This window comes from Mytilus californianus, unplaced genomic scaffold (genome assembly GCF_021869535.1).
Source record: "Mytilus californianus isolate M0D057914Y unplaced genomic scaffold, xbMytCali1.0.p SCAF_10, whole genome shotgun sequence".
Lineage (NCBI taxonomy): Eukaryota > Metazoa > Mollusca > Bivalvia > Mytilida > Mytilidae > Mytilus > Mytilus californianus.
In genome coordinates this window covers 72305523-72322197 of record NW_026262582.1, presented here as the reverse complement: position 1 = coordinate 72322197, position 16675 = coordinate 72305523, and the positions used below count along the sequence as shown (strand labels likewise).

Genomic DNA, 16675 nt, shown 5'->3' with positions numbered 1-16675 from the left:
TTTCCAATGCTGGTTGCTGGAATGATATATAATTCATAAACAGTAAAATAGACATTATGAATATCTATTATATATAAAAACACGAAAAAGAAGATGTGCTATGATTGCAAATGAGACATTTCTCCACAATAGACCAAATGACACAGAAATTAACAACTATAGACCACCGTACGACCTTCAATAATGAGCAAATCCGATACCGCATAGTCAACTATAAAACTTGTGAAAGGCGCTGAAATGACAAATCTAAGACAAATCAAACGAAAAAACTAACGTCCTAATTTATGTACAAAATAATGATAAAAAAAACAAATTTGTTACAGAAAAAAAAACGACCACCAAATTGCAGGTTCCTGATTTGAATCAGGTATTAACAGATTGTGACGGGGTTAACAGTAATTTGTTGGCGCCAAATCCTCCTCCCTAACCTGGGACAGTAGTGTAATAGCACAACATATGCAAATATATTTTTATTATATATATAGTGTGACTTGATTAATTTTGGAGAACATTTTTGAAAAACGTTACAATTTACTACAGACGTCAATCACCGAACACCAAAAAAAAAAAAAAGAAGTTTTTTATATGTCTTTTTTGCTTATTGCGCTTAAAACAGAGTTTAAAATGGAATATATAACTCTTAAGCAATTTTAACACAACCTCATGCAACAATTTAGAGCCTTTGCTCTTTTTCCTTTGATCCTTTTCCCATCTCATTAGATAATTTTTGTTGGTTGCAAATATTCCGATGCACCAAATGCAGTATATCCTGATTTGTTGGATAAGACAGGGGTGCACCATTCTTAGACAGAGGTGCACCATTCTTAGTGCAAACATTCGTTCGGTTAGCATTTTCCAAATAGATTTCCTAGTTAATATATATCATTAATGGTTTTTCCTTTTCACTATGCCTTAATAGATAGCCGGTTAGACAGACGTTTCAGAACGATTAGATATTTGTTAAGTTTTAATATAGTTTCGAACAATACCCATTACTACGATGATAATACATTACTAAAATATCCACACTACTACAAAGTGGTATCGTACAGCAAATGAAGACGACTGTTGAGATCAAGAAGTATCAAGTTGATGTATAAACCAATGATTTGACGTTCATGTAGTTTCGGGGTGAACAGTTTTATATGGCAAGTATCATCAACATATTAATTAAATTTACCTTCTTTAACTGTCTTCTGGAAGAATAGAAAGCTAGTACCCTCCAAAACACGGATTTTGAGATGTATTTAGTCCGACATATAAATGTAGGGTAGTTTATTCGTAACTAGTGTGCAAAATACGTATACCTTATTGATTTTAATCCAGGTAATGTTAATTTACCGTTACCATTCAACAAAATATTGGAAGAAATGTTTACAGTTTAACGATAAGCACTTGTAATGTTAGGCGAAAGTTTAAAAGCAAGCAATCAAAATGCATTGAAATGTTCAGGTTGATAAATATTTAATAATATATAAATATTCTTATGCGGATTTCTTTAGTCAATCAAATTTTGGTAAAATTCAAGTACAATTTAAGATATTATGAACTCAAAATTTCAACCTTAAATTCAATAATCCGCCTATTTCGATGCTAGCGTGTATATGAAATGTAATTCACAATTCTTTTTGTTGAAGCTTGCCCCATGGCTTTTAATCGTTTAAACTATGATCTGAATAAGCTCCGGGTTAAAATTGTGGACACTCACTTGCAATTCGTCTACAAAAGAATAATCAAGGAATCTCGTATCAAAGAAGTAAACAAAGTTAAAGAGCATTGGGACTTATAATTTTAAATGTAGCTTGTTATGTCGTTACACATTGGCGAGTGACAGTTTTCAAAAAGACACTTAAGTGACGATTTTAAAGCACCCACCTAACATACGGCTATATAATATATTATTCGAAAGCTTATTTTCCGTACTTTCTGTTTTGTACTATCTACGGACAATTACATTTCTTGAAAAAACTTCGAAAAGTGACAAAATTGTAACCGCAATTTATATAATATATGTCAAGATACAGCATTCTAATGAAGCTTTTGCAGTTGCCATAAAAACACAATCTGCAAAAATGGATCATTTTGCCTTTTTTGACTGGATGGTATTATCAATATCGGCAGAAAATGATAAACCATATTTGAAAAAAGGGTAATTGAAGTACATTGAGAAATAAACAAGGTATATTTAATAACACTTAGTTTTCCGATGTCGAAAGACATTTTACGAAGTTTATTTTCGTTAATATTCGAAGGAATACAATTTGTATCATGCGCTTTTCAATAAGAAATACGGCGAATTCATTTCAATGTTAGCCCATTATTGTATATATATATACTTTATAAGTTGTTTTATTAAAAATGACCGAAAATTAACATTTTGGGAGATTGAATACCCTTCCTTCGCAACTGCGATCACCAAAGGATTCAGGTAGTGTCTGCACATTTCGGTGAGGTGTTTTTAGTAGTTTTGTTTTGTCTGAACTACCTTTTCGCCATGGTCATGCTGTTATCTTTTTTCTTTGACTATGGTTTGAGACTGCCCCCTTGTTAATTTTTTTCTTCTTTCAACCAAAGAAAAGAAAAAAAAAAACAGATGGTTGAAAACTGAACGAATAAAAGACAACAGAACGTAAAACTCAGATATCAATGCAAGATATAAAAAAAATAAAACATCGAAAATACCAAACTCCAAACGGAAAGTTCATTATCTAATGACAAAAACAAAAGCTCAAAAACATCAAACGAATGGAAAACACTTGCATAAACCTCGTTCTTTTCTCTCTCTCACTTTCTCATGTACCAAGTCAGGAATATGGCAGTTGTTACCAAATAGTTCGTTTTTATGTATGTTGCCGTTTGTTTTTGTTGCACTTCAATGTTCCTGTTGGTTCAGTTTTAGTTTGTTACCCTGGTTTGTTTTCTCTCATTCGTTTTATGACATTTAAACACCAGTATACTACTGTTGCCTTTATTTATATGATATAGAGGAAATGGAGAAATCATCCTGTCTATACGTGTTTTTTTTTTTGTTCTTTCCATTCATATATGGATAAAAACAACTTCATAATGAACGATATTCTTCCTACATTGCTGAGTAGATTTTGGTGAAGTTTAAAAGTGCACATATAGATGTGGTGCGTGAATCGAGTTTGTTTTCATAATACACATATTAAAATAGAGTTAAAAATATTAAGCACTTTAAATTTACCATAACATTCCTGGTTTTTAGCGATCTCATAAAGTTTACCCCAATCCTATTAAAATATAGATCTCTGATTTGTTATTCTCCTACGATATATGAGCAGGTGAGTCGTGATATATCTGAATTTATTCAGATTGTGTTAACCCATGTTTTTTACACTTATATATACTATTTTGTACATTTTTTTCATGTCAACTAATATCTCGTATAATTGTTATCGCAACATTTCATTGACAAGAAATTACGTAGTTTGATAGGATTAAATACTTTAGCCAGGCATGAAAAAACATTTTCAGTGGCTACCTTATAATATCTTTCACTCTAGTCAATGCACCAAGCAGTATAAGCAACCAAGAAAACATATAAATATTGAAATATCAAAGTTTCGTTTCCAAATTTCTCATTATAGCATGAATGTCCCATGTATTATAACCTTTATCCTTTTTGCATTTTAAAGATTTATGTGTTTTTTCAACTTAATATTGACAACATAAAATTTGTTTTGATATAGAACAGCTAAAAAGGCTATCCTTTAGCAGATTACGGTATGTTGTGCAACTGCAAGAGTTAATATAATAAATGGCTGTTTAATTAACCAGAAGCGTAATTGCAGTAATTTTGTGATGTCAAAATCTTCCTTATCATTCAATAAAATATATAATTTGGTTTCAGGTGTAATAACAACATATTATAGTACGTCACATCCGGTTGCATACGAAAAAGGGTAGATAAAAATTATGCCCTTGAGTTTGACTGTTGTAGGAAATTTATCCTACATTTCATTGCAGTAAAAATATCTGGGTCATAGACATATATCTTGGGTGTTTCAAAGCACCATTATTTTCTTATTTTGGTGTTTCTATAGAATATTTTGGAAACTTGAGGTTACATGGTTACTTAAGCTTGTACACAGAACGAAAAAGGGTGAGCATTTGATTGGTTAACTTCAAATGATGGTTATATTCTTATATGCAATGAAACATTATGTGAATTATTTTCTATAGTACTGGACAGGATAAAACTTTTCTCATACAAAGTATTTTTTAACTTGAAACAAAGATAAATTCTGCACAAAATGTTTTAAAAAGTGCAAATTTAACGAAGACTTATAGAGGAAAATCAATGTATTACACCTTATAACAATTGAATTACAGTCAAAAATTTTTGTTTTCGCGCATTTTATCATTTTTACTGGAATTTCTGGAAAACGGTATTTATTCCGACATTAATATTTCAGTGTGCTTTTGATAAATAACTATTATCATCTGTTCTAACAGATTTTCATATTTCCATACAAAATTTTATAGACATAATATGCAAAAATGCTGACATCTTGTAAACTTGAAAATTATCTGTCCTTGACTTTTCATCGCGATTTGACGGGAAATGCACCATACGAATATTTGACGACCGGACAAAAGAGATAGTACAGATGATGTGCTTTCGAATGGTATATAATTTATCCGTATGTTAGGGGGGGTGCATTAAAAAGAAAATGTTATGGTTAATGTCATTCGTCTAATAAGCTATAGGAAAACATAACAAATTCAACAGAAACGATGCCTTATTAAATAGATTATAAAAAGGTCAAAAGCCCTGTTATTATATTAACCCTTGAGATTGTCATTTCAATTGGAAAACGCTCATTTTAAATTACTGAACGACATCCATGGTTAAAAGTTTAGTGAAACTTGGATGACGGCCTGGACCCTGGATCTCATTCATTGAGTCAGTCGTTGAATTTCCCATGAAATCACGTGACCAATTTCAACAAAACATGAATTGAATTATCCGTAGGTAATTAGAATAAGGTTAATGATTTTGTTCCTGCAAGTCAATCATCATGACAGACATGGCTAAAACAAAACACAAGGGTAAAATTAGTATCTAGTATTTTGTTAACCATAATAAAATATCGAAAATAGCACTGGGAACAATCAAAATGTGAAGTTCTACCACTCCTATCCGTTTCCATACCCATTATCACACAACTCCTTATCGGAATTATTGCGATTTCCTATTAATTTTCATGTTTTTTTATGCCCTAAATCATCATTTTTTTACTTATTATAGTTGTGTGCTTTTTACTTTGAAAACTGTGATAGATAGACAGAAACTGTGAACAACAAAACTGATCAGCGCTAAAAGATTTACAAAAATATGCAAAAATAAAAAAAAAAAAAGACCAATACCACCGATTGAATACTTATATGGGTTATTGCAAATAAAAAGGAACTAGGGTGGTTTTGCCTATTATCTTGAAAATTATAAAGATGCGTATTTCTTTTACCAAATTAAATAATGTTATACTTACCTTGAAAAAAAACAAAAAAAAAACGTTGACTCCAAGTGCAAGATTAAAAAAAAAAAAATTGAGTTTGGACAAACAGTTTTTGAACGCAATAAATGTGCAATTACATATCAGAATGACAATGTTGACACGATAAGCAATTTATGTTCTAGGAAGCCTCTAGTTATAGATCTCTCTATTAGAAACATTATATGTGTGGAAGGGTCTCTGAAGTAGCAGGAGTGCTTCCCAAGTCTCGAACCCACCATGAAAAAGCAAAGGAGTAAACTCTTTATGATGTCTCTATTAATGACTTGCTGCCTTTTATACAAAACCCGTTAGGTATTCATCACATTCGCACGTAACTTTATTCATTACCCTTCCAAAACTTCATTCTTTGTTCAATTTATGTTTGGAAACCACTGTTACAAACCCTCATTCAAACCAATACAAACTTACAGCTATCATTTTGGATATTGCAAGTCACAGACATTTCGAACCAGTTCGCATTGGAAAAGATGAAAAAGAGGAAAGGTCTTTTTTGTCACTGATGAGTCTTTTGTAGACGCAACTCGCGTCTGGCACAAATTTAAAATTTCAATCCTGGTATCCATGATGAGTTTATTCTTAAGATTTCCTTTGCTAACAAAGGTCCCGATGCCGTCAACTTGGACAATATCCTTCATCATAAATTAGTTCAATCGAAACTACCTCCCTATTTTTAATATCAGTCTGTACCAATCATTTCTTATACCTATACTAAACCAATTGCAACTAAAAATTTTAATTACAAACACCTTTTGCAAGATCTCAATAATGTCGACTTCAAGTCTAAACCTCCTGAGTGCACCTGTGCTAGTTCCACATTCACATATAATCCGGCAGGCCACGTTATTACCGGTGACCCATAACAGATTTGTAACATTGTTGATAACACTTCCCTAAGAAATGTTTTATCCAAAGGTCCGAAATATCGTGTGCCTAAAGCCATCAATTTGAATCAAAACTTCAAAATAATGATGGATTCAGTCGAGGATTATACCAGGCATTAGGCTAAACGCAAGAAAGAAGACGTAGATACTCTTTCCGAATGGATTAAGGCTGTGAGGTCGTTGATACAAATCCGAATTAAGAAACTGAATGGGTCTTTAAAAACCCAAATGTTGCAAAACATTTGTCCTACCTCCATGACAGATAAAGAACCAACCAACATCGTTTTTGTGTGTAAATCTCATTACATAAACTGCTTGCTAAATTAATTAGGTATTGACAATTCACTTGGAAACTCAACATATACCCCCACGACACTTACTAGAGAGGAAATCCTAGATAATCATAGGTCTGATCTATGTTCCTTAGGAATTTCAACCAAAGATGACGACCTGGATCTTCCATCACTACTACATAAGTGTCCTTACAAACAACGGTATATTAATGGGTCTACCAAGAGCTCCAAGAAACCTCTTTCAAAATTATTAACATCAATTTTATCAGCATTCAAAGCCGGGCTTCAAAGTTATTGTGAAACTGCCTATTTTAGAGGTGGCGTGAAGCAATTGTGGATACTAAATAATTCACAATATCTTTTAGAGTACATACTATCTAAGACTCTTTCATCTTGCAATAGTATTTATAAACATTTGACTTTTCTACACTTTACTGAAGTATTCCCCATTCCAAACTAAAAGACAATTTGAACGAATTGGAATTGCTTTGTTTCATAAAAAAGAATGGCCAACGTAGATACAAGTATCTTGTCTTAGGGAGGGATACATTCTTCATATTTGTCACGTTTGGAGAACGTGTTTTTCAACAAACTATCGGCGTTTCCATGGTAACCAATTGTGCCCTTCTTCTTACCGACTTCTTCCTTTATTTTTATGAGGCTGACTTCATACAAGATCTTCTTAGGAAGAAAAAAAAAGAAGTTAGCAATATCCTTTCTCTTTACTTTCCGCTATATAGATGATGTTCTCTCACTAAATAATTCAAAATTTGGTGACTATGTTGAACGCATCTATCCGATCGAACTAGAGATAAAGGATACATCTAGAAATTGACAATGAGGGTCGGTTGAAAACAAAACTAAACGACAAAAGTGATAACTTCAGCTTCACAAACTTTCCATGTCTATGTAGCAACATTCCAACAGCGCCTGCATACGGAATATATATCTCCCAATTGACACGATATTCCCGTGCTTGTATTTCCTATCATGATTTCCTTGACAGAGGGTTACTGCTCAAAAGGAAGCTATTAAACCAAAAGTTCCAAATGGTGAAGTTGAAATCATCGCTTCGTAAATTTAACGTACGCCATTACGAGTTGGTTGACCGTTATGGAATATCCGTTCGACAGATGATATCGGATATTTTTCTTATGTCGTGACTACAATCCGTTCCCTTTCCACGAATGTGACCATCTTAATTAGACTATTTATCGGGTTTGTAATAACATGAACAACACAACGGGTGCCACATGTAGAGCAGGATCTGCTAACCCTTCCGGAGCACCTGAGATCACCCCAAGTTTTTGGTGGGGTTCGTGTTGCTAAGTCTTTAGTTTTCTATGTTGTGTCTTGTGTATTATTATTTGTCTGTTTTGTCTTTTTCTCTTTTTTAGTCATGGCGTTGTCAGTTTATTTTCGAGCTATGAGTTTGAATGTCCCTCTGGTATCTTTCGCCCCTCTTTTAAGCATGCATTATATTTGATTTGTAACGTGAGATTTAGTTTAATCATTTAATCTAGTTTTTTGGGATAATGATTTCGGCTGTAACCCCTGATGATCTATAACTGATTTTGTGTCAAGGCATACTATATGAATCTTAGCATCTTAAAGCTGCGGACATTTTTGAATCATAAGCTACGGTCAGGGATTTTCTCAAGATTTACTTGCCCAAAATATCAAAAAGCATATTGAAATTATATAATGTATTCGAATAAGTTATTTGTTTTATCAAGCATGAAGCTTTTTGAAATAGATTCTATTGTGATAATGTTGAAATCAAATTGCCATTTTTTTAAGAGTGAACACTGTCCTTTTGTTAACGTTGTTTTCTGTAATATTCTCAGTATAGGATATTTATTTGCAAATATACAATAAAGGTTCGACTCCCGGTGGCGTGGTACAATCAATAAAAGAGAATACTCTTCTCTCAGTTGTAAATAAAATACGGTACAATCTTATTTTATCAGACATGTGCAATGTACTGGTACAGACTCATGTGAAACCAAAGGGACATTTAAGCTCATAAGTCAAATATAATCTGACAACACAATGCAATGGCAAAAAATGAAAAACCCAAAAGGCAAACAACATCATACAAAACACTATATAGAAAAGACTGAGCAACGCAAACCCCAGCAAAATCCGTGAATGTTCTCAGGTGCTCATGGAGGGTACGCATACCCTGCTCCACATTTTATAAAATAATAGATTGCTTAATTGTTGTTTCCGTTGCGTCTAGTGACATGTGATAATAATACACCTCAATTGTATATTATAACTAACACCTAAATGGATGTCATTTTTGATATTTTTATGTTGATAATTACTTGATACATTTTTAAAAAGTTCCTTCGGTTATCTTGTTAATAAATCGGAGCAATGTCTTCTAGTTTCATCATTTACAAGCAAAAGCCAAAAAGTTTCAGATGAAGCATAAAAGGATGGAATACGAAGAAAACATTAAACAATCTAAATCTATTTTTTCCACTTCTTATTGATGTTTCCGTGCATTGTGCTTATCATTACAATTAAAAAAAAAACATCCCCCAAAAATGTGAGGAGCTATACATGATCCTACAAAAGATAAAGAGAAAGTTGAACACAAGTTGTTTTGAATGTGTACATATATTTAAAATTTAAAAGAAAGAAGAACAAAATTGTTAAATGTTTATTGTATTTATTTTAAAGGAAAACTTGAATTTACAAATTCTCCAATTCTATATAAAAACATTATAATGAGTGCAATAAGGAAAATATGGGGTTGATAGCAATAAATTTCAACAAAATGATAAAAAATAGATATATTGATTTTAAGTCTTCAACAATACACAAGTTTTCAATGAGACACCAGATTACAATTTTGTTCTCCAGTCGTGGGTTTTGTCTACATAATGCTTACCCGTGACGCAACACGAACCCCACCAAAAACTGAGGGTGATCTCAGGTGCTCCGGAAGGGTAAGCAGATCCTGTTCCACATGTGGTACCCGTCGTTTTATTCATGTTAGTACATAAAATGATTTAACGTTTATTCACAGCATTAATAAAACATTTTGCAAATTATAACATTGTTTGGAAAATTTATATATATTTAGTATTTTTTATAACGTTTGAAAGATAGGATGGAAGTAGTTCAGCGCTATACTTATCAGTGTCATTTGGATATATATATCCGCCGTTGAATATTCAACCATTAATTCAATATTTAAATTTTCATTTAAAATATAAAAAATGTTTCATTCAACTTTGAATCAGTATACCAAATCCAGTTCAACTTTGATTTAATGTATACACATATTGGTAGACTATTTAAATGTTAATTCATTATTTCCATTCTATTCACTTTTGAAACATGTTCAAATAAAACTCTATTATTAAACCGTGTGTTAACCACAGGTATCCTCATGTGATTTTGCAGCAACATTACATAGTAAGTGTATATATCATGTTATAACTGTGTGTTCGTTTTATTTATCTGAAAGCAGCTTAGATTAATATTGTGATATAGTTGGAGTTAAATTGTTGACAGGGACATTGTCTTTTATGTTTATTTTGCAGTACTTGCTAGGACTGGTATTGTATCACTACTTAAAAGTTATCAAATAATATTCGTCACACTCAGTATTTTCATTGTTTGTTTTATTTATTAGAAAACAGCTTATTTATGAAGGTTGATATTATTACATAGCTGCTGTACAAATTGTTGACAAGGACATTGTCTTTATGTTTATTTTGCAGTACTTGCTAGAGCTGGTATTGTATCATTACTTATAACTTTTTAAATATTATTCAACACATTCAGTATTTTAGCTATTTGTTTGTTTTATTATTATAAACGCATCTTTTTATTGAAGGTTAATATTGTAATAAAGTTGCTGTAAAAATTGTTAACAAGGACATAGCTGTAATATGTATTTTGCAGTACTATTTTCGGCTGGTATTGTATCACTTCTTAGAACTGCTCAAATATTATTTGTCACATTCAGTATTTTCATTGTTAGTTTAGACATAGATTCAGCGTCAACTAAGATAGCTAATATATCAAATTGTACAATTGGTTTTAGCATAAATCTCTTTTAAACAACAGTGATGACTGTGGTTTTCCATACGGGTATGCATTAGACTCATCTTTTCTATTTGTTGCCTAGTACTTGGCCTTTTTTATTTAATTACATCTTTCCTGGTGGCTTAGTTGACCCCTTCCCAGGCCAATCAATTGTGTTCTTAATGTAATGTCGTTTCATGTTTTTCATTAATTATTATCTTGTTGTACAAATGTATATTGTTTATTTGTTTATTTTTATAATATACACAGACATATATATGAGACACATTTTTTACTCTAAATAAATATACATTTTGCAATTCACCTTCTCGTTTCTCTATTCATTTATCGGCATTGGCTAATGAAATGTAGAATACATGAGCTACTTGCTGATGGTAGTTCGGGTTTGAAGGAAGGAAGCATAAGTCGTGTATATGAAAATGGTCATCTATAGGTTTACGATTTGCATTCTGCAATTCTGGTACGTTGACATTATGGTCGTAATATAATAACTGTCCATCATGTTACAGTTCCCTTCTCTATTGTGGTGTGACATTCACTAGGTGTGTTCAATATCAATTTCAATAATCATTTCTGCAAAATAAAGTAAATCATCACGGTACTGAAAAGAAAGTTGATAACCTTAGCTGTATTTGGCAAAACGTTTAGGAATTCTTGGTCCTCAATGCTCTTCAATTTCGTACTTTATTTGCCTTTTTAACTTTTTTTATTGGAACGTCACTGATGAGTCTTTTGTAGACGAAACGCGCGTCTGGCGCAAATACAAAATTTCAATCCTGGTATCTATGATGAGTTTATTTTCAACCGTTCAATTTTCCCTTATCAAACCACTTTAGCAATGCATAAAATCTCCTTCATGCAATATATTGCGATTGAGTACAATTTTTTGTAATAGTTCGGAAAATGGTATCGACAAATAAAGGCAACAGTAGTATACCGCTGTTCAAAATTCATAAATCGATTGAAAAAACAAATCAGGGTTACAAGCCTAAACTGGGAGAAACACATCAACTATAAATAAGAGGAAAACAAGGGAACAACAGAAACACTGCAGTGCAACAAAAACAAACGCCAACATACATAGAAATGAACTATTTGATAACAACTGCTATATTCCTGACTTGGTACATGACATTTTAAGAAACAAGGGTGATTTGAACCTGGTTTCATGGGTAGCCAAACCTCCCACTTATATGACAATGTTAAAACATATCGCTAAAATAACAACACTACATGACAGAAATACATCATAAACACACGCAAGAATACACTCATAATAATAAAATACTGTAAAAGCAGAAGTTTTCGTGGAGGACTTAATTTCGTTTATTTCGTGGAAAGTATATATCCACGAAATTAAAACCCCCTTGAAAATTTAACCTAAATATAAGATCACTTCCAAATACTAGAAACCACGAAATTAAATCCCCATGAAATCTTATATAGAGACAAAACCACGAAATTTTAACCCCACGAAAATTAATGTTTCTACAGTAGTCGACACAACATGCAAACCGCAGAACAACAACGAAACGAGTGCAATTTTTGTATCTTTAGGTTAATTTTGTAAACATTTAATAAAAGACACTTCCGTCAACGATTTCAATGTTTTCTGTGTTTCCATTAAGGATAAGACAGAACTTCATAAAATTGAGAATGGAAATGGGGAATGTGTCAAAGAGACAACAACCCGACCATAGAGCAGACAACAGCCGAAGGCCACCAATGGGTCTTTAATGCAGCGAGAAACTCCCCCACCCGGAGGCGTCCTTCAGCTGGCCCCTAAACAAATATGTATACTAGTTCAGTGATAATGGACGTCATACTAAACTGCAAATTATACACAAGAAACTAAAATTAAAAATGATACAAGACTAACAAAGGCCAGAGGCTCCTGACTTGGGACAGGCGCAAAAATGCGGCGGGGTTAAACATGTTTTTTGAGATCTCAACCCTCCCCCTATACCTCTACCCAATGTAGAAAAAACAAACGTACAACAGTACGCACAGTAAAACTCAGTTTAAGAGAAGTCCGAGTCCGATGTCAGAATAGGAAACACAAGAAAATAAACAAAATGACAATAATACATAAATAACAACAGACTACTAGCAGTTACTGACATGCCAGCTCCAGATCTCAATTAAACTGATTGAAAGATTATGTCTTCATCATATGAATATCAGGCATCATCCCTCCTGTTAGGGGTTTAGTCATGCAACAACTGGTTTTAGAATAAATATGTTTAATTCCGATGCAAAGACCCTATAAATGAATCAATATTAAAGCCAAAATATGCAATCTTTAATGACCTGACAACAGTATCGTAACTATATCCCTTCTTAATAAGTCTGTTTAAAGGTTTTGTTAGCTTTTGAGGTGAATACTGACATTTTTGTGCTGTGTAAAGAATATTACCATAAAAGATTGGATGTGAAATACCCGAACGTATAAGATGTCTGCATGTTTAGTTATATTTACGAATGATGTCCTTATACCGATGATAAAACTTAGTAAATGTTTTGACTAGTTTATGATATCGAAAACCCTGGTGTAATAATTTTTCAGTAATACATAAATTTCACTCGCTAAAATCTTCATACATTCATCTAGGCTTTCTAATACAGGAGAATGTAACTGTCAACATTTATTTTCTGACTCTTATGGGTCAATCGTTATTAACATAGTTCATTAAAATCTAATTGCACTTCAAAATATACTATTCTTCATCATTTGAATTTGAGTTATATACACCACCTATGTATCCGTATAATATTTAGTCCGTGTAAAATTAACATATTCTCGTCTGACAAAACAGATAACTATCTAGGTATGACATAAGTTTTCGTAATTACATTTGTTTAAGGAGGTGAATTTTCTATCTGTTTAATGTGTTTTTATAACATCTAAAACTTTCATGTAATTTAGATGAAATATTTTATTAAATTAAAAAGAAAAATATTGTATAAAGGAGCTGAAATGAACGTACATTATTGACACAAATTTGATCTTTGTTTTTTTTCAGTGTCTATCTATATAAAAGAGAGGCAGATGTGTCAAAGGAATAACCTTTATAAGTGAAAAACTAACTGTGAATACAAATGTTTTGTTTTTGGGTTTAGTTTACAGTTCTACGATTTAAACAAACATTGGAAAACATGAAGAAATATGTTGTGTGACTGAGGAGAATCATGTACAATGTAAATGATATGTCATTTATATATATCTAGACAATCTTAATTTTGTATCATACATAGTAAAATCCTTTTTCCCCTACACTTTTTACTTGTTGGTTTGTTATGTTGATCAAACCTCTTTAAAGGTCAACTATTATAATAGTTTGTATTTCGTACTTAAATGTGAATACTTCAACACTTAAGGGAAAGCGCCCCTTGTCAAGTACATTTCTTGCAAATTAATAAATCTAAGAGAAACGTTTTGTATGTAATTGCAACTGTTATTATATACAGTTGGAAACCTCAAGAATCTCAAAAATTTAAATATTCAAGTATGGTAAAGAACACACCAGGAACAACTGATATCAAATGCAAAAAATATTAAAATGAATTGAAAAAGGGTCTTCCCGAAATGTTATTTACTTGTGTTAAATGAAGAACTGTATTTAATAATATCCCATTTCCCCTATAAATCAATCTGAAATGAAAAGCAGCCGAATACTATTTCATGAAATTTGAACATCAAATTAAATTTTCTCTGCTTTACAACCTGATCATAATCTATATGTCGAATTTATACAATAAAGTTATGCATCTCGAATTCTTAAGAAAACATTTCAGTTTAACTGAATGAGGAATAGACGTTATGTGGTGTAAATGCGGGCATATTTGACAAACCTTCATGAAATATCTAATAGCAAAACATGTGTCACATATGATTTCAACATTTTTAATTAATTATGTAATTTTGCATGATTGAAAGATATCTTGTCTTTAGGGAATTTTAATATGAGTAAGAAATGTCATATTTACAATGTAAGCATATCTAGATTTCATGACATACATTGACAAGGAACAGCAAAAGCCCGTTTACTCTACATTAACTACTTTTAAGAAGATCTTACTAACTACATTTATATACAAATATCAGTTTCATAGAAATCTGACCCATTATGGAAAACTTACCCGTGATTTTGTTTTCAACAGCTTTAACTTCCTCTGCAGAAATATTTTTGGCAACGATTTCGTTAAACTGCTCTGTATACAGCCTGGTTGGTTTGTTATGATAATCAACCCGTTTTAGTAATTCAACTATTATGTCATATAAGTCGTTAAAGCGTTTATCATCGAGCATAAATGTCTTGCAATGTTGCAGTTCATTTCTTGTATTTCTTATGCGCTCAATATCATCTCCAACAGCTATGTTTGAAGACTGAATATCTTGCCATGTGCCTCCCCATCCAATACTTGGTTCATGTTTATTAATTCTTCTGTGCTCTTTGTACAAATATGTTATATCACAATCACTCCTAAGACGATGGATTGTTTTATCTTGTTTCAAAAGATCATATAAAACATCAATTAAAATATTCAGCAAAATCATCCCCATTTTGGCATAGTTGATCTCCTCCTTCGTGAACTGAAAATAAGTTATATATAAATCACGTCTTTTGCGAATTAACGTATTTAATTCTCGAAAAGCTCATCTTGGAGTGGATAAAATATGTTAATGAGTAAGGCATATCTATATATGATTTGTAACATTAATGGGCTATGACACATGTCAAAGGTTAAATGCTAACCAATAAAACTTTACTTTTCAATATGTCAATCAAATAGTGGCGTGATACTATATTTGATTTTCAGAAAATGAACACATGCAGCAGATGACAATTGGATTCAGACTCGATAGCCATTTATGTGTTCTTGAAATGTTTGTTCTCCCTGAGATTGTCAATTGTCATGTGTTTAGTATTTTTTATAATTACTAAGAGTCCGTTCTTATTATTGTATTTTGGTTTTCAGGACTCTGATGTAGATTACTTTTTATACTTTGTGCCAAGTTCCTTATTTCCTGGAGAACTCGCTCTAAAATGGTAGGCGCATAATTTGTAGTTTTTGTATTAGTTTATACATAGAAATAATATTAAGTCATGGATTATTTCCTTTGACGATTTGCGTGTTTTTATCAAATCAGTTGTTTAGAATTTATATGTCGATATTTAGACATAGTAAATACTTTTTGAAAGTTGTAATATTGGTAAAGTTTAATTGTAAACTTTCATGTACTTGCGAGAAGTAATTTTAATACATTTTATTCTATTTGGTTGTAAACGCAATAAAACTGCTAAGCGTTATATTTAAATATCGGTCACAGAAACCGGTTTATTAAAGCACATGTGACATGTGATGTGCATTTCACTACACAATTGAATGAATGAACATTCCATAGTAAATGTGTATCTACTGTTTATAGTAACACTATTATATTAGAAGTTGTTTAAACTGAATTAAGATTGTCTGTGATATAATATGTGTATAATATATTCTATGTTACATGAACTATCATTAATGTTTATAATTTTGTTATTTCAGAGTTTTTATTCTCATATTTTCATTTTTTCTGAAATGTGGATTTTTGTGAAATTATCAAATTTTGTCGTGTGTTTTTCAGAAAAGTGCAAATGTGTACAGCATACTTAACATTGTAGTTATTTTAGTTTTTCATCTGATAATCAATTTATGAGTGGTTGCCATGATAACGGACACTCTATTTTTTTTTGGTAGTTAAGCGTAGTAAAACCTTTAAAAAATGAGCTAAATCACTACAATTCAGAGCCTAATTTTGAATAGAATCAAACTTTAGTCAGGAATTTTCATATATAACATTGATATAACTTGGTTAAAGCTTCACTTTAGATAAGATTGCAGTTCA

General features: G+C 31.7%; 1 long non-coding RNA gene across 1 annotated transcript; it reads right to left on the bottom strand.

Annotated features, from left to right (window-relative positions):
- Positions 1–9828: 9828 nt before the first annotated feature.
- On the bottom strand, positions 9829–15774 carry LOC127718482 (uncharacterized). The gene is made up of 2 exons (XR_007989860.1): positions 14926–15774; positions 9829–11358 (listed from the first exon to the last, which is right to left on the bottom strand). It is a non-coding gene; the product is annotated as an uncharacterized LOC127718482 (long non-coding RNA).
- Between the last annotated feature and the right edge of the window lie 901 nt (positions 15775–16675).